Genomic DNA, 21,855 nt, shown 5'->3' on the forward strand with positions numbered 1-21,855 from the left:
GAGGTACTGCCCGTTCGTGTTGACCGGTTTTTGAAAAAAAAAACCTTTTGTTTAAAAAAACCCTAGATCGGTTTTTTTTGGATTTCTTATTTCACGAGCGTTCACCGAACCGTTCGTTTTAACGAACGCGTTCATCGGTTTTTCTCTGTTAACGAACGTCCGTTATTTAACCGTTCGTCCGTTTTTCTTTTTCGTCGGATTTTCTCGTTATTTTCTCAGATTCGATTTCTGATCGAAATTTCGAATCTGTTTAACTTTTCACTCGTTGATCGGAATCAGGTGATTCAAGCGCCTAGAGTTTCGTCTCGAAATTCTCTTTCCGTTTAACCTACTCAAACAAGTTTTTGCTACAGTAAAATTTGACCTAGATCCAGATTAGCAAACGGAGTTTCTTTCTTTCGCTGTTTGACTTTCGTTGCTTCTTTCGAGTTGATTCTTTTTGCAAACCGGAGTTCTTAAGTTGAACTTTCTGGTTGGATCTTTCTTTCGAGTTTTACCTGTGCATTAGATGAGTACTGATTGTATGCTTGTTTGTTTGCGTTAGAGTACCCGGAGTGTGCCGCTTGTTACTTCGACTCGCTAGGTTTTGCGGATCATCAGCAAGGCAAGTAACACTTTGATCATACCCAGTTTTATTGCATTAGATCTATTTCCTCAAACACATTGCATGATTAGGATCTAATTAAACTGTGGGTATTGGGAAGTAGTTGAGGTAGTACCTATTATCTGTTCTTTATCAAACCCTTGGGAGTTACTTCTACGTTGCTTTTATTATTGCCATGCTATGCGTAGACGTGGATTGGGTTTGAGAGATATTCACGACAGATGTGAGTGTTTAATAATGGTTCAACTTAAGGTGGCAACTAAAACTCACATCTGGGTGGATTGAGGCACCTGGAGAACCCAGTGTTGTCTGTATGTATAAGGTCCGCCACCCAGGCTCAAAGGGATCATAAGATTGTTCATGCTAGAAACTTCCGTGTGCAGCCGCAAGCTATTATGGGCTCTAGCATAGCTGAGTAGGTTACATGATCTCTTGAAGAGGTGGACTAGCAGATGTAGGGGAAAGTAGGTGTACCGGTCCATCCAGAGTAGAGAGTGACTGTTTCTGAAAGACTGTGTCTCGGTCATCCGTTTCTCAAACATCATGCAGTGCGAGAATCAAGCGGAGGCGATCGAGTCTTGTGGGGAAAAGTGCACAAACCTCTGCAGAGTGTACAAACTGATCATGATTAGCCGTGTCCCCGGTTATGGACAACTTGAGTATCTAGTACCTGGATTATCATTTGAATCTCATCACCGTGATACTTATAATTAATTTTGTTGGGTTAATGATGTTACTTAATTGGGATTGAGTTGGAGGTACCTTCTCAATGTTTCAACCACCATGATAGTTAAATAAAATTTATTCCTTTGTAGTAGGATAAAATTGGCTTTTCGCAAAAACTGTAACCATAGAGCCTTTCCACCAGCCATATATGCATATAGTATAGCCTTATCATTGTACATTGTTCTCTATGTGTTGCTTTGCCAGCATATTCTATGTGCTGACCCGCTTTCGGGCTGCAACGTTTCATGTTGCAGACTTTTCAGACGACGAGTAAGGTGCCTTAGGTCGTGGTCTTATACTCAGTGATGCCGCTGGAGTTGATGGACTCACTATTCTTCCAAGTCTTCCGCTGTTATCGTTATTAGATGGCCTTAAGCCATGTTTATTATACTTATTCTCTTCGGAGATATTCGATGTAATAAGTGTGTGATTGCTACTCTGTTATAAATCCTCCATTTGTACTATGCGTGTCAGCATTACTGATCCAGGGATGACACTGGTGCACAACAGCACAGGCCATTTGAGGTCTGGTCGCTACAACTAACTTTCATAGCTATTTGATTATGTAGCATCACTGCACATGTTAGCCTCGTAATCGTCCATTTGGTGGACATTATAAGATCCGTATGGACTCTTACATAAATTTAGAATCAACCCAATGCTTTTGAAGAGGTTTAGCTCTGCAGTCCTCTTGTAAGGACTGAACGTGGTCTATCACTGTACTTACATTAACAGCTACTCCCTCCGTCCCATAATATAAGAATGTTTTGTATAGTACACCAATGTTCAAAACACTCTTGTATTATGGGAAGAGGGATTGGTTCATTTTGTAGCATTCTGCATCTTATCTCCCTTGCCCACCATTTACTAAAAAAGATCAGATCTATATTTAATCTTACCAACAAGTAGAATACACAGACAATGCCAGTGCAGAAGTGTAGCCCATTGCTCTTGTCAGTACATTTTGTCCTGTAACGCTTGTACTTCCAGGGATTGGTAGTTGATTATGTAGCATCAATCTGCATCTTATCTTCATTATCCTCTATCCCTTCCAGTATTATCATATCTATAATTACTCTCTACAAAATGTAGAGTACAGGCAATGCTTATGAAGAAGATTATGTGCTGAAATTCTTGAGTTATCCTTCCCTTGACATGGAGAAGGGCATTATAAATCCGGTTTTAACTGTTAATGTAAGTCAGTCCTTCTAAAGCCTTTATCCTCAACTGCTGTTTAATTTGCTCATACTCCCTATCGTTTACTGCTGTTTAGTTTGCTGTTTCTACCAAAATGCATGTTCGTAAGAACCGTAAGTTCTAAGTTTTACTTGTAAAACCAAATTCCTTATTCATACCATGCACATTACTTAATACTCCCTATATGTATGCTTGTTTTTGTGGATCTATAATCCAATGTGTGGTGAAGCAGCCCACGTTTGCACCTTGTCATCTCCTGTTTTATCTTACTGATGTGGCTGATGATATGAACAACATGCCATGCACATTATCCAAAACAGATACAATGATTTTCTTTGCCCTTCATCTATGCTTGTTATGTTGACATGGTAATCCAGTAGTGTGGTGAAGCTCCCCGCATTATGAACAATGCCAAATTATGCTATTGATATTTTGAACTTACTCTTTATTTTCTAATTTGAAATTGGATAGAATTGACAGAACAGTTATCATCTTTGTTTATACACGTGCAAAACCTGTCATCTCTCTGCTTTGTTTCAGGGTGATATGCCTGATGGCATGCACAAGTCTGCTGAAGGCTGTGAGACAAACCCAACATATATTGCAGCAAAGAAGGCAAAACATCTTGAAGATAGCGAGACGACCCCAAAGTCTTGTCTTGATGCAGTGTTCAAGTTACTTGAGACTAACAGTCAGACAAGCTCACAGAATTCGTTGTCTGAATCAGTTCGACTTCTTCAGTCCCAAGTTCTAGCAGAAAGGCATTCTGCAACTCAACTTCGACTTGAAGTCCTATCTCTAAGAAATATTGCGGAGAACACCAATGAGAACCTCATCGCTAAACAGCTACACCTGGAAGCTATGACCGACATGCTAGGCCAGTCTCACAGCCTTGCTCAGCAGCTTGCGCAGCAGTTCACCCGCAAGGCTAACCTTTCTTGAACTGTCTTGGAAGTGGTCTCAGTTCAGTATTATTTTGTTACGCTGCAATGGTGCCCAGTTTTTGTAATCTGCTTCTTCGTTGCGCTTTATGATCACTGGTGGCGAACTTCGATGCCCAGTGGATGTAATATACCTTAAATCCTTTATTGTATAGTGTAGGTATATTCTTAGTTACTATGCCGTAATTTCTTTATTGTATAGACTAGGTTTGTTCTTAATTCCTACTAGTTACTGCCATCATTCGCTATTTGAAAAAAATCAGATGTAGTCGACCGGACCGAAACATTCGACTCTAACGGGCTAGGTTTTTAGCGGGCCACAATTGGGCTGGCCTGCGTCTTTCTTGGGCCCGAATGATTGGGGCCTTCACACATTGCGCCAAGCCCAAACTTACACTGGCCTATATTTTAGTTGGGCCTTTTGTCGACCCAGCGCTTAGTTTGGCCCTGGTAGCGTTGGGCCATTAACAGGCTGAATATTGTACTGGCCTATTACGGCCGAGATGAAACCACGGGCCTTTAGCAGGCCAAAATGCATGTTGGGCCTCAATTTTCACTAGTCGTCGACGGGCCTTCAGCAGGCCGAAATGTAGACCGGACCGTTTTGGGCCCAGTTAGCTCATGGGCCGTTACCAGGCCGAAACATATCTCGGGCCTTAGTTGGCCCACTGATATCATGGGCCTTTAAGAGGCCGAAAGCTTAGCACAGGCATCAACGGGCCGGATTACGCGACAGGCCTTTAACAGGCCCAAAGTCACGTTGGGCTTAACTGTTGCCACCTTTAGCACGGGCCGTTAGTGGGCCCGATGTCCCGTCGGACCATATATGGCCCATGGGCAGCACGGGCCATTCCCAGGCCGAAAGTCACACCGGGCTGAAATGGGCCCATCTCTACATCAGGCCTCTAACAGGCCGAAAGTCACTGGGTTGTAGTTGGGCCCAAATATTCGGCGAACAATTAACGGGCCAGATCTGGCTTTGAGCCGCAAATGGGCCCAAATATTGGGCAAACAATTAATGGACCAGATCTGGCTTCGGGCTGTAAATGGGCCCAAATATTGGGCGAACAATTAACGGGCCAGATCTGGCTTCAGGCCGTAAATGGGCCTTTATTAAGCAGGCCGTTGTTGGGCTGGCCCACTAGTACCTGATTAAGTTCTACGGGCCTTTGACTGGGCCGGCCTTTTTAACCTATATGGGCCTCTGTTGGGCCCAACCACGTGTCGACGTATCATAGGCATGTCTCCTCCAATGGACGGGCGACATCTGGCCCACTGACGAGCTGACAGGTCTTCCCTTCGGCCAATCAGAATTTTACACGTGGAAATTTCCCATTGGTCAGGGTTGTTAACGGGTTATCGGATCCAAAATCCGACCCGATAGCTTAACGGCGTTCCGTTACGGTGGATGCCACGTGTCGGTCACCCTTGACGAAAGCACTTCTGTGAAGCGCGATTTATCGTCATGGAAGTGGACACTTCCGTGATGATAATTTTGGCAATGTCATGGAACACTTCTACGACAGCACAGGTATGACTATCTTGATTCTGTCATAAATTTGTCATGGATGTACATGCATGACAGAAAACGCGACCTACTGTGACAAACACGTATCATCACGGAAGTGTATTTTTTTTGTAGTGTAATAATAAAAGATAGGCCCTTCGCAGAGGGAAGCAGAGGTTGCCATGCGCTTTCAGGGTTGGATGCACAAAATCTTAATGCGAAAGAACGTCACTTTATATTGCCACTTGTGATATAGACCTTTATTATGCAGTCCGTCGCTTTTATTTCTTCCACATCACAAGATCGTATAAAGTTTATTTCCTCCACACCAATCAATCATACATATTTAGAGAGCAATTTTTATTGCTTGCACCGATGACAACTTACTTGAAGGATCTTACTCAATCCATAGGTAGATATGGTGGACTCTCATGGCGAAACTGGTTTAAGGGTATTTGGAAGCACAAGTAGTATCTCTACTTGGTGCAAAGAATTTGGCTAGCATGAGGGGGAAAGGAAAGCTCAACATGTTGGATGATCCATGACAATATACTTTATCTCAGATATAAGAAAACATAACCCATTACGTTGTCTTCCTTGTCCAACATCAACTCTTTAGCATGTCATATTTTAATGAGTGCTCCCAATCATAAAAGATGTCCAAGATAGTATATTTATATGTGAAACCTCTCTTTCTTTATTACTTCCTATTAATTGCAACGATGACCAAAGCTATGTTTGTCAACTCTCAACAATTTTTAATCATCATACTATTTCTATGTGAAGTCATTAGTTCATTACTCTCAATAAGATCAATATGATCTCTTTGTTTCTTTTTATTCTTTTCTCTTTTCTTTTATTCACTCAAGATCATAGCAAGATAATCAAGACCTTGACTCAACACTAATCTTTATTATATAACTCACGGACTCGATTACATAGAGGGATCATAAAGCAAAACTCAAAACTAGATCATACCAAAACTTTTATTCTACTAGATCAAGATAATTCTAATAGGATCGAACTAAGAAAAATGGTAAAGATAGGAGATGTGATGGTGATACAATACCGGGGCACCTCCCCCAAGCTTGGCAGTTGCCAAGGGGAGTGCCCATACCCAAGTGATTATGTCTCCTTTGCTGGTGAAGAAGATGGAGGTGATGATGGATAGTCGCACATTGAGCGTAAGAGGTCCTCCAGCCTGCGGATAATGCCCTTGAGTGCGATGATATGCTCCTTCAACAAAATATTTTCACGTGTGAGATACTTGTTTTGTATATGAGCTAGCTCAATCATCTTGAAAGCTTCGATCTCAGTTGGAGTAAGAAGATTGTGATCAAGTTGAAGGATGTCTTCTGTTGCCGAAACTTGGTCCTCCTTGGCCTTCTTGATCCCTTCATCCTTGTTGATCTCCATGGGTTCTTCCCTCTTCAGCTCTATCTTCATTAGCCAAGCATCATTGTCACCATTGTTGGAGGAGGGGGACGACCTGATGCCTGGCCTTGACAACCCTAACAGAAAACAGCTCGAAACAAGAACAAAGGATAATTACGTGATACAGGAGTCAAAACCTTCGGGAGATTATATAATGAATTTTTACCGACCAAAATAAGTAACGTGCAAGAAAACGGAGTCCGGAGAGCACACGAGGTGCCCACGAGGTAGGGGGCGCGCCCAGGGGGGGTAGGGCCCGCCCTCCACCCTCGTGGAGGCCTCGTGTCCTTCCCGGACTGCTTCTTATTTTTCTATTTTCTAAATATTCCAAAACGGAGAAAAATTGCCATTAGAACTGTTTTGGAGTCGGTTTACTTACCGTACCACATACCTATTCCTTTTCGGAGTCTGAAACGTTCCGGAAAGTGTCCCTTATGTATTCCTCCTGGGTTACGGTTTCAATAACATTGGTTTCAAAATTTATGGGATTACCTGAGATATAATGTTTAATTCTTTGACCGTTCACCACCTTCGGGTTTGTACCTTCGAAGTTGTTGATTTTTATGGCACCGGAATGATAGACCTCCTCGATAACGTAAGGACCTTCCCATTTAGAGAGAAGTTTCCCTGTAAAAAATCTTAAACGAGAGTTTTATTGCAATACATAATCACCTACATTAAACTCAAGCTTTTGTATCCTTTTGTCATGCCATCTTTTAACTTTTTCTTTAAACAACTTGGCATTTTCGTAGGCTTGGGTTCTCCATTCATCAAGTGAGCTAATGTCAAATAACCTCTTCTCACCGGCAAGTTTAAAATCATAATTGAGCTCTTTAATAGCCCAATATGCTTTATGTTCTAATTCGAGACGTAAGTGACATGCTTTTCCATAAACCATTTTATACGGAGACATACCCATAGGATTTTTATATGTAGTTCTATAGGCCCATAATGCATCATCAAGTTTCTTGGACCAATTCTTTCTAGATCTATTAACAGTCTTTTGCAAAATTAATTTGAGTTCTCTATTACTCAATTCTACTTGACCACTAGACTGTGGGTGATAAGGAGATGCAATTCTATGATTAACATCATATTTAGCAAGCATTTTACGAAAAGCACCATGAATAAAATGTGAACCACCATCGGTCATTAAATATCTAGGGACTCCAAACCTCAGAAAAATAACTTCTTTAAGCATCTTAATAGAAGTGTTATGATCAGCACTACTAGTTGTAATAGCTTCTACCCACTTAGTAACGTAATCAACAGCAACTAAAATATGTGTATATCCATTAGAGGCAGGAAAAGGTCCCATATAACCAAAGCCCCAAACATCGAATGGTTCAATAACAAGTGAATAGTTCATAGGCATTTCTTGGCGTCTACTAATATTACCAATTCTTTGACATTCATCACAAGACAAGACAAACTTACGGGCATCCTTGAAGAGAGTAGGCCAATAAAAACCGGATTGCAATACCTTATGTGCAGTTCTATCTCCAGCGTGGTGTCCTCCATAAGCCTCGGAGTGACACTTGCGTAGGATCGGTTCCTGTTCATGCTTAGGTACACGACGTCTAATAAAACCATCTACTCCTTCTTTATAAAGATGTGGGTCATCCCAAAAGTAATGTCTCAAATCATAGAAAAACTTTTTCTTTTCTTGGTATGTGAAACTAGGTGGTATGAATTTAGCAACAATATAATTAGCATAATCAGCATACCATGGAGTAGTTCGAGAAGCATTTATGACATTTAATTGTTCATCAGGAAAGCTATCATCAATAGGTAGTGGGTCATCAAGAACATTCGCTAACCTAGACAAGTTGTCTGCAACGGGGTTCTCAGCTCCCTTTCTATCGATAATATGTAAATCAAATTCTTGTAGCAGGAGAACCCATCTAATAAGTCTAGGTTTAGCATCTTTCTTTTTCATAAGATATTTAATAGCAGCATGATCAGTGTGAATAGTTACTTTAGAATCAACAATATAAGGTCTGAACTTATCACAAGCAAATACAACTGCTAAGAATTCCTTTTCAGTAGTAGCATAATTTCTCTGAGCATTGTCTAGAGTTTACTAGCATATTGAATAACATTTAATTTCTTATCAACTCTTTGCCCTAGAACAACACCTACAGCATAATCACTAGCATCACACATAATTTCAAAAGGTACATTCCAATCAGTTAGCTGAACAATAGGTGCGGAAATCAATGCTTTCTTAAGTATTTCAAATGCTTCTACACAATCATCATCAAAGACAAATGGTATATCTTTTTGTAATAAATTAGTCAGAGGCCGAGATATTTTTGAGAAGTCCTTAATAAACCTCCTATAAAACCCGGCATGACCAAGGAAACTTCTTATACCTTTGATGTCCTTGGGACATGGCATCTTTTCAATAGCATCAACCTTGGCTTTATCAACCTCAATACCTCTTTCAGAAACTTTATGCCCCAAGACAATACCTTCATTCACCATAAAGTGGCACTTTTCCCAATTCAAGACAAGATTAGTTTCTTCACATCTCTGCAAAACTCGATCAAGGTTGCTCAAGCAATCATCAAAAGAGGATCCATAAACGGAGAAATCGTCCATGAAAACCTCACAAATCTTTTCACAAAAGTCAGAGAATATAGCCATCATACATCTTTCACTACAACAAAATCCCCATATAACAACGGATGTCTACCAACGAATCATACGTATGTGTTGTTTGGGCCACCTCTCACCTCCCACTTCCCATGATTTGCTAACCTCCCCGTGCCCACCTTCACATTATCTACAGAAAAAAGCCTTCACATTAGGGCGCTACCTCCTCGGTCCAAGTACCACGCAGCCAAGCCAAATCTCTTCTCTCCGTGACCACAACGCCGCCGCCGCCGCCTCTGATTCTGGCTAGCTCCGGCGCTCTGCCTCGCTGTTTCTCACCACACCAGCTACCCCTCACTGCTCTCCTCCGACCCCCACCATGGCGACGTCTTCAGCGCCCCTACATGCGGCCCGCAGCAACCCTAGTGGCCACAGGTCGCCAGCGCCCGCGCCCCCTCTGGTTGTCGCCCTACGTACTGCCCAGTCCCCGTAGCACATCTCCACACACGCGGCTGCTGGCTCGGCGGTGGTGGTGCTGCTCCGCCTCGGAAACCTCGACTCCGACGCCACTGATGGTTCAGTAAGCCACTCCTCTTCTGACCCACTGTTTTCTTACCCTACTTGGTTCTTTGTGAGGTAGGCCATGGCAGATTCTACTTTGCCGGCCATCGTGATGATGATCTGCAGGACCTTGACCACTCATCCTGATCCACCGCCGCCACCGGCGTCCATGCCACTCCACTTCGTAAATCAGATGATTCCTAAAGATGACGTTTTGTCCCCTCCCCTTTTCCTTCCTGCCTTTGAGATTGTATAACACTGTGAGCGCTTACTTGTGTACCTCTGTCCCTCTCTCGTAGTACAGCACTACTGCTACCATGTATGACTCTGATTGAAACAGCGACAATGCGAAACACAGGGAGTGTGCATCGTTCAAGTCTATGTATCTCATTATATACATCCATGTTCATTATATGTACAGCTCACACCGTTTTCCCTTCTTATTAATTAATTTCAATGTATGATTATTTTTCATGCAGCTTGGCGTCTTTCATTAGTCCCAGATGGCTATATGTTTCAGGCAATGATCTGTGCAGGGTGTTGTCAAGAGGAGAGGCAGAGGACTTAAAGTGGTGGAATCAGAACATCAGATCACTTGTGGCGTGTTGTCTGCTGGCCTAGATGGGAAAGGTTGGCCACTGTACCGCAGGTGAGTACGACCGAGGGCAAGGCACGCGTGGGGAGGAAACACTTGCACCTAGGTTAAAGGAAGGGCTAAGTACGATTAATCCAATGTGGTTACATGTGTCGGCCTCTAGCTTGCTGTAAAGACGTGCTCTTGCAGAGAACCAGAATAATGCTTGATTCTCACCAACGCATCAATGCAAGGTATGGTTTGCTTGAAGCTTTTGTGGAACTTTCACTACATGGTAGTGTTAATGCTTTTCCATGCTCTTTCAAACCATACATCAATCTACTAATGTACAGGTTTCAATATAGTCTGTTTGAGACAGTTTGTCGGGATATGAGAATGAGTCAATTCAGTCTGTTTGGACTGATCTGTATAGTACCCAATATGTTGCAAACCCCGACTTATTTCTTATACTGTAGGACAAAATTTTATAATTCCCTTCAATATATATGAAAATATGGTTATATTTTTTTTGCTGGGGATGGTTAGCTTATTTGTATCTAAATCATCTAGAACTTGAATGCAGTGTGAACAGTTCGAACAATTACATTGTTAATATTACTAAGATAGCAGGCCGTATTTTGAGCTTACAAGAACACCTGATTAGTTATTTCCTCCCGCGCAAAAGAAAAAAAGATTTGTTATTTCCTGATATATATATATATATATATATATATATATATATATATATATATATATATATATATATATATATGAAAATGAAAGTCGTCACGTCAAAACTTTTGGATGATTTATTTTTATTGCTCGAGTATTGTACTATAGGTAGTGAGTTCAATGTGAACTGCAAATTTAGAAGAAAAAAAAGTTCATTCGATGGTAGAAAAAAATATCACACAAAACATAGTTTACTGGTAAATATTTCTAGGTAGTGAGTTAAGAGGCGAAAACCTACAAAGCCACACAAGATAAACACTAGCCCGTGTGAATGCGCGGTTTAACGACTAGTAGTATAAAATGCTCAAATATGGTGATTTCACCAAAGTTTTTGCACATGGATGTTTCGGATAAAGAGCTACATGGAGTTCGAGCTCCATTTTGCATTCTGGTTAAAGTTTTTTTGAAAGGTGCTTATAATATAGAAAACACTTTAGATAGAAATTCTAACGTGAGCTGTTCATTGTCTGAAACTTCTGTTGAACTTATCAAACTTATCACAGGATACCTGAATGTGGGTTGCTTTAGACTTGCCTTGAGGAACTGGTGACAAAATACACATAAACCAAGTTTGTTAAAATTATCTCCACGAACTATATTCCCAATTACCCATATAGGATGTTGCCGAAGGGATTTTTGTTGGTCTGTAGAAGCTTTGTGGAACGAAATGCACACCTGAATGTAAGTTATATGGCACAATCAGTTTCCATTATCTTAGTTCAAGTTTTCTTTTCGTGAGGTTACTTCAAGTTACTCTTTATTTAATTGGTTGGACAACAAAATAACAGTCTATGTGTGTGGCTATCTTAAAGTTTCAATTACCCACTTGCAGTATACAATTTACTATTTTTCTGTATGCTATAATCTAGATGCCTTAACGTGGCTAATCTTTGATCTTAGGATGAGACTTCCTTTTTTCGTACCAAGAGGGAACCATGTTGATGACAACATGCATGTCTATATGTTTGATATATATGGTCCTAATGTATGTTTGGTTTGTGACATATGGCAAAAGAAAAGAAAAAGATTGAGGGGACAAACTTTAAGAGTCCCTAACAGAGTGGCATGCCTACTTCGCAGTTATACATTCTTGTTACAATTAAATCGAGCCTCTACTAGGAATAAGGAACAACAAGAATTTGTATTGGTCATTTACAGCTGAACTGATTGAGCCTTCCTTCGATAAATGATCGATCCTAGAATATTTAAGTTTTGAATGCGGCTTGCATCTCCACATGTTGAGTTTTCATTCTGTTTATTTAATCTATTGCAGTGGTGCTTTGCCAGTCAGGTCTAGTACTGAATGATGTGCAGGGTGGTGGTGGTTCATCCTATAGCAATGTCAAAGAAGGCGTCCATAGAAGTTCATAGAGAAGCTTGTCATCTACTCCCTCCGTACATAAATATATGGCGTTTTGGTAGGCTAAGTAGCATGAAGGCCGATGAAGACGAAGATGATGCATGGCTAGGTTATTGATAGAAAGATGGAGAATGGGGCTACTACAAGATAGTTTTACATTTCGCCTTCTTTTTCGTGGTTAATATATAGGAGATTATGTGATATCTTTTTCAGATTGTGTTCCATGTAATGCAACCGAGTTGATTAAATATATGAAATCTTTCTGTTTACTGGATTGCTGCTCCTTGCACTATTGTTCGTAATATATTGAATACCAGTGATTGTTCATGCCATGCACAGATTAATGGAACCGCTGGACTGAAAATTAGTTTGTGTATGGTAATCAGCAACGTATGATAAGTGTTGGTGGCCTGTAGCTATATATGCAATCTTGCAACACCTCTGCACGTCCATTACCAACGCGGTTATATGTGTTGTAGTAGACTCTTCCAACGCCACCAACGGCAACGGATACTAATCCGTTGGTGTAGATCTTACCAACGCATATATGGACATTAGGCAACGCAACGATGCGTTGCTAAAGGGGGGTTTCTGTTGTAGTGTTTGAAAGGTAGCAGGTGCATTACATAAACCAAAAGGCATACGTCTATAAGCAAAAGTACCAAAAGGGCAAGTAAAAGTGGTATTTGATTGATCATCGGCTGACACAGGTATTTGAGAGAAACCAGAATAACCATCTAGAAAGCAAAAATGTGTATATTTGGATAATCTTTCTAGCATTTGATCGATAAAAGGTAAGGGGTGATGATCTTTTTTAGTAGCCTTATTTAATTTGGGGAAATCAATCACCATCCTATAACCTGTAATAATTCTTTGCGGAATCAATTCATCTTTATCATTAGGAACGACAGTAATACCTCCCTTCTTAGGGACACAATGGACAGGACTTACCCACTGACTATCAGCAACGGGATAAATTATACCTGCCTCAAGGAGCTTTAGTATTTCCTTTCTTACCACTTCTTTCATCTTAGGATTCAGCCGTCGTTGATGATCACGAACTGGTTTGGCATCTTTCTCCAAATTTATTTTATGTTGACATAGTGTGGGACTAATGCCCTTAAGATCATCAAGGGTATATCCAATAGCAGCGCAGTGCTTCCTCAGAGTTTTCAATAATCTCTCTTCTTCATGCTCTGAAAGGTTAGCACTAATAATAACAAGATATATCTTTTTCTCATCAAGATAAGCATATTTAAGAGTATCAGGTAACGGTTTGAGCTCAAACACGGGATCACCCTTGGGTGGAGGAGGATCCCCTAGGATTTCAACAGGCAAATTGTGTTTCAGGATGGGTTCCTGTTTAAAGAATACTTCATCTATTTCCCTTCTTTCATTCATAAACATATCATTTTCATGGTCTAGCAAATATTGTTCTAAAGGATCACTAGGAGGTACGGCAATAGAAGCAAGACCAATAATTTCATCTTTACAAGGCAATTCCTCTTCACGGTGTTGTCTACAAAATTTAGAAAAGTTGAACTCATGAGACATATCACCTAGACCAATAGTAACAACATCCTTTTCACAGTCTATCCTAGCATTAACTGTGTTCAAGAAGGGTCTACCAAATATAATGGGACAAAAGCTATCTTGTGGGGAACCAAGAACAAGAAAATCAGCAGGATATTTAGTTTTCCCACACAAGACTTCAACATCTCTAACAATTCCCATTGGTGATATAGTATCTCTATTGGCAAGTTTAATTGTGACATCAATATCTTCTAACTCAGTAGGTGCAATATCATGCTTAATTTCTTTGTATAAGTCAATAGGTATTGCACTAGCACTAGCACCCATATCACATAAGCCATGATAACAATGATCTCCTATTTTAACAGAAATAATAGGCATGCCTACCACAGGTCTATGTTTATCTTTAGCACAAGGTTTGGCAATTCTAGCAGTTTCATCACGGAAATGAATAACATGCCCATCAATATTATCAGACAAGAGATCTTTAACAATAGCAATATTAGGTTCAACCTTAATTTGCTCAGGAGGTGTATAAGTTCTAATATTGCTTTTACGGACCACAGTTGAAGCTTTAGCATGATCCTTTATCCTAACAGGGAAAGGTGGTTTCTCAACATAAGAAGTAGGAACAATAGGATCATTATAAGTGATAGTCTTTTCTTCAACTTTAATAGGTGCAGCTACTTTTACTTCTATGGGAGGATGATATTTAAATCACTTCTCCTTAGGGAGATCAATATGAGCAGCAAAAGATTCACAGAAAGAAGCTACTATCTCAGAGTCAAGTCCATATTTAGTGCTAAATTTACGGAAAACATCGGTATCCATAAAAGATTTAACACAATCATACTTAGGTGTCATACCTGACTCCTTACCTTCGTCGAGGTCCCAATCTTCAGAGTTGCGTTTAATTGTTTCCAATAAATCCCATTTGAATTCAATAGTCTTCATCATAAAAGAGCCAGCACAAGAAGTATCGAGCATGGTGCGATTGTTATCAGAAAGCCGAGTATAAAAAATTTGAATAATTATTTCTCTTGGGAGCTCATGATTGGGGCATGAATATAACATTGATTTAAGCCTCCCCCAAGCTTGAGCGATGCTTTCTCCTTCGTGAGGCCAGAAATTATATATATAATTGCGATCATGATGAACAAGATGCATAGGGTAAAACTTTTGATGAAATTCCAATTTCAATCGTTTGTAGTTCCATGATCCCGAATCACCACATAGCCTATACCATGTCAATGCATCTCCCTTCAAAGATAAAGGGAAGACCTTCTTCTTAATAACATCATCGGGCACACCTGCAAGCTTAAATAATCCACAAACTTCATCCACATATATTAGGTGCTCATCAGGATGCTTTGTTCCATCTCCTGCAAAAGGATTAGCTAGCAGTTTTTCTAACATACCCGAAGGAATCTCAAAGTAGACATTTTCATTTTCAGTAGGTTCAGTAGGTTGAGGAGCAACTCTTTGCTCTACTGGTCGGGGTGAAGATACCCCGAACAAGCCCCTCAGAGGATTACTTTCCATAGTAACAAGTAACAGTAAATTTCAGCACACTATATAAATTTTTCCTTACCAAATTCCACCTACTAAATGCGCTTCACTCCCCGGCAACGGCGCCAGAAAAGAGTCTTGATGACCCACAAGTATAGGGGATATATTGTAGTCCTTTCGATAAGTAAGAGTGTCGAACCCAACGAGGAGCAGAAGGAAATGATAAGCGGTTTTCAGCAAGGTATTTTCTGCAAGCACTGAAATAATAGGTAACGGATAGTTTTGTGATAAGATAATTTGTAACGAGCAACAAGTAACAAAAGTAAATAAAATGAAGCAAGGTGGCCCAATCCTTTTTGTAGCAAAGGACAAGCCTGGACAAACTCTTATATGGAGAAAAGCGCTCCTGAGGACACATGGGAATTATCGTCAAGCTAGTTTTCATCACGTTCATATGATTCGCGTTCGGTACTTTGATAATTTGATATGTGGGTGGACCGGTGCTTGGGTGCTGTCCTTACTTGGACAAGCATCCCACTTATGATTAACCCATATTGCAAGCATCCGCAACTACAAAAAAAGTATTAAGGTAAACCTAACCATAGCCTGAAACATGTGGATCCAAATCAGCCCCTTACGAAGCAACGCATAAACTAGGGTTTAAGCTTCTGTCACTCTAGCAACCCATCATCTACTTATTACTTCCCAATGCCTTCCTCTAGGCCCAAATAATGGTGAAGTGTCATGTAGTCGACGTTCACATAACACCACTAGAGGAGAGACAACATACATCTCATCAAAATATCGAACGAATACCAAATTCACATGACTACTAATAGCAAGACTTCCCCCATGTCCTCAGGAACAAATGTAACTACTCACAAAGCATATTCATGTTCATAATCAGAGGAGTATTAATATGCATAAAGGATCTGAACATATGATCTTCCACCAAATAGACCAACTAGCATCAACTACAAAGAGTAATCAACACTACTAGCAACCTACAGGTACCAATCCCAGACTTAGAGACAAGAATTGGATAAAAGAGATGAACTAGGGTTTGGAGGAGATGGTGCTGGTGAAGATGTTGATGGAGATTGCCCTCTCCCGATGAGAGGAGCGTTGGTGATGACGATGGCGATGATTTCCCCCTCCCGGAGGGAAGTGTCCCCGGCAGAACAGCTCTGCCGGAGCCCTAGATTGGTTCCGCCAAGGTTCCGCCTCATGCCGGCGGAGTCTCATCCCGAAAGCTTGCTTGTGATTTTTCTTCGGACAAAAGACTTCATATAGAAGAAGATGGGCACCGGAGAGCCAACAGGGGGCCCACGAGGCAGGGGGCGAGCCCAGGGGGTAGGGCGCGCCCCCCACCCTCGTGGACAGGTGGAGGCCCCCCTGACGTATTTCTTCGCTCAATATTTTTTATTATTTCCAAAAATAACTTTCGTGGAGTTTCAGGACTTTTGAAGTTGTGCAGAATAGGCCTCTAATATTTGCTCCTTTTCCAGCCCAGAATTCCAGCTGCCGGCATTCTCCCTCCTTATGTAAACCTTGTAAAATAAGAGAGAATAGGCATTGTGACATAATGTGTAATAACAGCCCATAATGCAGTAAATATCAATATAAAAGCATGATGCAAAATGGACGTATCACACAGCGCTGCTGTTGGCCGGAACTAACTGTACTCCCCCGGTCCTTTTTACTCTGCATATAAGAATTGTCTGAAGTCAAACTTTGTAAAGTCTGACCATATTTATATAAAAAATATTAACATCTACAATGCCAAATTTATAGAATATGAAAACAAAAATCATGTCGCATCAAATGTTTTTGATTTCACATTCTGGACGTTCGTAATTTTTCTATAAACTTGGTCAAAGTTTACGATGTTTGACTTCAGACAAATCTTATATGCGGACTAAAAAGGACCGGAGGGAGTACTAGGCATGCTTTTCTTAATTTTCGTGCAGCGCAGCAACTAGTTCCGTGTGCGGTATGGTTTGTAATAGGGGATAGCCCCCCAGTGTGGTGTACTAGTTAATTTTCGTAATCGCAGCTTGTAATCAGGAATGGTCTGTAACTGTGGCAATCAGTGTGCCAACGTACTAGTATACTCTTTTGTGTATACTAATCCAACGATGTGATCTATGTTAATCTTTTTTGTCAGCCCATTATGTGGGCAATCATGATTTATCTATGATTTTTTGTACTAAGATTATCTCTCCCGATTAGTTCAGGCGTCTCTTTATTTTGGTAAACACGTATGCTAGCCACCACAAGTCACTTTTCTTTGTATACAGAGGAGCCAACGCCTCCTTTGCCTTCTTCAAAATGTGCCATTTGCACTATCTCTGTGTTGTCCCGGGCATAATCTTACTGATAGCAAGCTCCATGGCACGGTTTTGGTCTACAAAACAGTCCAACGATCAGGTAAACAACCATCACAAAATATAGATCATCTGTATGTCAGACGAAGGATTGTCAAATTTTCCAATCAGAGAAAAATACCTTTAAGTATGGTCATGGGTGGAGAACCAGCCATCATTCTTAGGAACTCTGGAAAAACCCACTCCAAACTCTCTTGGGTCTCATCGCGAGCAAGAACACCAGCCAAAATCACACTTTGAAAGTGACTGTTCACGCCAACAAAAAGGCCGAAAGGCATGTCATACAAGTTCATCCTGTAAGTCGTGTGGAATGTTATGACATCGCCAAAGAAGTTGTACTGCAGCCTGCTGCTACCAGTTGCCCACATCAGATTCTTGACCCTATCCTCACTGTCAGCTTGAACCCTGTATGTGAAGTGCGGATCTTTAGCTCCAATCTCCGCAAACACATCCATCGTCTTCTTTACATCCTCCTCATCTGCCTGGTCCCTATTTGTCTTGCCACACAAATTATGCAGAGAACTCTTCGTGAACGGAACATTTTCCATCGACCCAAAGAAACCTCCTATGATGCTGTACACCTCTGCAAGGTTGACATTGTTCTGCCTTAACTGCTTCACAAGATCCCTGGTGTAAACATATATGTGTTTGCGTGAAGGCCAGTGGATTGTTTCACAAAAATTAGGTGAAAGCGAATGGTTGTGCGTGTCTCTATGCTCCGCAATATACCAACCATTGTCTTCTGCTCTTAGTAGCAATTTTCACATCGGCATCCGCATCGGCAAGACCTTGTGTTCTCGACACCAGCTTTCCCCTGCCAAATGATTAGCAATTTTCGTTACCAACTTCGCAACCTGATCAAATAAACTGGGATTGCTGAAGCAGTACCACTAGCAAAAAATTGTACTCACCGAGCACCCACACACTTTTTATTGCATGCATTTTGTCCTCTTGACATTCAGTCGCTGCCTTTCTCCCACAAGTACAAATTGTAGAAGTTGTACGCCTTACCCAATGAGTCAAATGTAGTGCCAATAATTGGGGTAATCACACTCACATCTGGGTTCTCAGCCAAACTCCTGACAACCTTCCCAAATGCACTAACGTGGCTTGGGCAAGGTGCTCTGCTAGGTACTGCAGCTCCAATACGTAGCCTTTGCGAAAACAGGCAACTATGATTTTAGCTTACAAAGGTTCCGCAAACATCATTCACACTATCTAGATGCATGTAATTCACTTGCTTGCCAGCATCATTTTACTTATAGAGGAAGTAAAGCATCTAATTTCTGCAGTTTCAGCCAGCATACTAACTAGATCCATGTAATTCACTGGTTTGCAGGCATCATTTTACTCGGAGCAAGTTCATCTAATTCTGTAGTGGTTGTAATCCAGAGAATCATTTCTTCAAAAACTTCAAGTGCATTATTTATCTTACAAAGGTTCAGCAAGCATCATTCATACTAACTATGTCCACGTAATTCACTGGTTTGGAAGCATCATTTTACTCGGAGCAAGTGCATCTAATTCTGTAGTGGTTCTAATACAGGGAATCATTTCTTTAAAAAGTTCCAGTCCATTATTTAGCTTACAAAGGTTCAGCAAGCATAATTCATACTCCATCCGTATAGAAATATAAGAGCTTTTAGATCACTACTTTAATGACCTAAACACTCTTATATTTCTTTACAGAGGGAGTACTAACTAGATCCATGTAATTCACTGGTTCGCAAGCATCATTTTACCTACAGCGAGTGCATCTAATTCTGTAGTTGTTATAATCCATGGAATCATTTGCCTTCAAGTCCCAGTAGATTATTTGATGTAACAAGAAATCTTTTGCTACCTAAGCATACAAGTATTGTTATGGCCACAATGAACACACTACTTCAGCACATCTATGCCAGGTTCTTACTGCTCCAATTTATCTGCATGATCGACTCAACCACTGACCTTTTGTTCCATCCAGGAGCCCGGGGGTTCATCTTCCCAGTTGACAGCTCTGAAGCCGCGGGCGAGCTCTCTCTCCTGTCTGTCACCGCTGCGCCGGCCGCCCAGATTTGAGCGTCTGCGCTGCTCCCCTGCACCTTGCTCTGCCGCCATGAAATCCCCCACCGCCGCTGACTGATCCACCACACCCGCCCCTAGCACTAGCTGCTCCGCCGCCTTTCCATCCCATGCGCCAGTGCCCGCTGCACCGCACCATGTTCTGCCGCAGGAGGCGGCACTATACTCTCGCCTACCTCCTCCAGAAAAGTAGATCTGATGGATGACGAACCAAATTCGTTTCAAACTATCAATCCACGTAGCTAATCCAGGAAGTCAACCACGAGAAAAGGGAAGATTTTTACGAACCCGCGTCTAGGCTGCATCATCAGGAACTCCATGGCTTGTCGTCGCCGCCGCCGCATCTTCTCTCGATGACTCAGTCTCCAACACCTGAAGTGGAGAACAGACTAGAACGGCGGTCATGGAGCTCCGGGCCCCACCAACAGGAAAAGGCAACGTCCTGGGCCACGGATCAGACATGCACGCATATTCTGCCCACGGCTCGCCTCTTCTCACTTAAACGGCCGTCCACGATCCGGTTAACTTATGGCCCACTACCCGCCTGCAGCGCATACGTATTTCGGAACAGTACCTTTTTCCCTGGCAGTCCACACACAACCTCCTGTATAAAGAAATGGCACAGATCCTCACGCAGAAATCAATGCTCACGATAAAGACCTCATTTGAGCTCGAGCACAATAACGTTAGCACTTGCCTCATTACAAATTTTCATGGACCGGCCAATATGCACTTACCTTACCACAATGGAAATTTTATCTTCTTCTTTTGCTGCTTTGTACGCCCGAGCCAAATGTGCTTCTTTCATCATGGATTCTCCGGCCGGTCATGGATCAGTGGGTTGTACTAACAATGTAATCAAGTGACAAGTTGCACACATTTCTCTCTTTGGATACAACAATCTCTTGCTCTTATTCAGTTATCTGTGTTTGGTCTTACTTATCTGTGTTTGGTCTTAGCAGGTACATGCTACAATGTGAAAATGCAATGACATTTCTGCTGAGTCATCCAGAATTCTTTGGTTGCGTCCATGAATTAGTTACTTTTGGTAATGTTGCCTGTTGATGTAGTATATCTTTCGTTCGCTCTTCCGCCGCCGTGTCTTCTTGCTAGGGTTTCGTTTCGCCTCCCAATCCTCCGATCGATGGGGGCCGAGGAAGGCGAGAAGAAGATGATCACGCTCAAGAGCTCGGACGGTGAGGAATTTCCGGTTGAGGAGGCGGTCGCCATGGAGTCGCAGACAATCCGCCACACGATCGAGGACGACTGCACCGACAACAACATCCCATTCCCCAATGTCGACTCCAAGTTCCTCTCCAAGGTCATCGAGTACTACAAGAAACACGTCTAGGCCAGCCCCAAACCGGCCGACTCCGGCGCCGCCGCTGACGCCAGCTCGTCCACCTCTACTGCAGCCGCCGCCCCCGCAGAGGACCTCAAGAGCTTTGACGCCAAGTTCGTCAAGGTCGACCAGGCCACCCTCTTCGACCACATCCTGGCTGCAAACTACCTCAACATCAAGGGATTGCTCGACCTTACTTGCCTAATTGTTGTAGACATGATCAAGGGAAAGACTCGGAGGAGATCCGCAAGACTTTCAACATCAAGAATGACTTCACGCCCGAGGAGGAGGCGAAGATCCGCAGGGAGAACCAGTGGGCTTTTGAGTAGAGAAGAGAAGCATCTAGCTAGGCAATGTTTCATTGAATTACTGCTTAGTATTGGTCTTTCTTTTAGACTTCGTATTATGCAAGAAGAAATCTATCATGGTCAGTTGTCATTACTTGTGAAACTGAATTTTATCAAGTGGATGTTTTGATTGGTAACATCATCCTTAGCTGATTTATGCGTGTGATTTGAGATATTTTTGGCTCTCTTGAAATAGCCTTATTATTTCCCACTATATATCTACATATTTGCCAAAGATCCATCGAAATTTGTCAGACATGATTTTCATTTGGCTTCAGGTCGAATCTAGTGATCGTTGGATCGTTGTCACAAATCTCAACGCACCGCAGCAGCATTTGTCCTATCGACCCTAGCGGCGCGTGTTTTAGTTGCTTTTTTGGGTTACGGGTCTCCACTATCCAACCCGTGTCACTTCGTCGTTTTTGCTAGCGAGAGACAG

General features: G+C 41.8%; 1 pseudogene; it reads left to right on the forward strand.

Annotated features, from left to right (window-relative positions):
* Positions 1-20,871: 20,871 nt before the first annotated feature.
* LOC123049836 (SKP1-like protein 1) lies at positions 20,872-21,398 on the forward strand (annotated as a pseudogene).
* The last annotated feature ends 457 nt before the right edge of the window (positions 21,399-21,855 follow it).

Source organism: Triticum aestivum, chromosome 2D (assembly GCF_018294505.1).
Source record: "Triticum aestivum cultivar Chinese Spring chromosome 2D, IWGSC CS RefSeq v2.1, whole genome shotgun sequence".
NCBI classification, from domain to species: Eukaryota; Viridiplantae; Streptophyta; class Magnoliopsida; order Poales; family Poaceae; genus Triticum; species Triticum aestivum.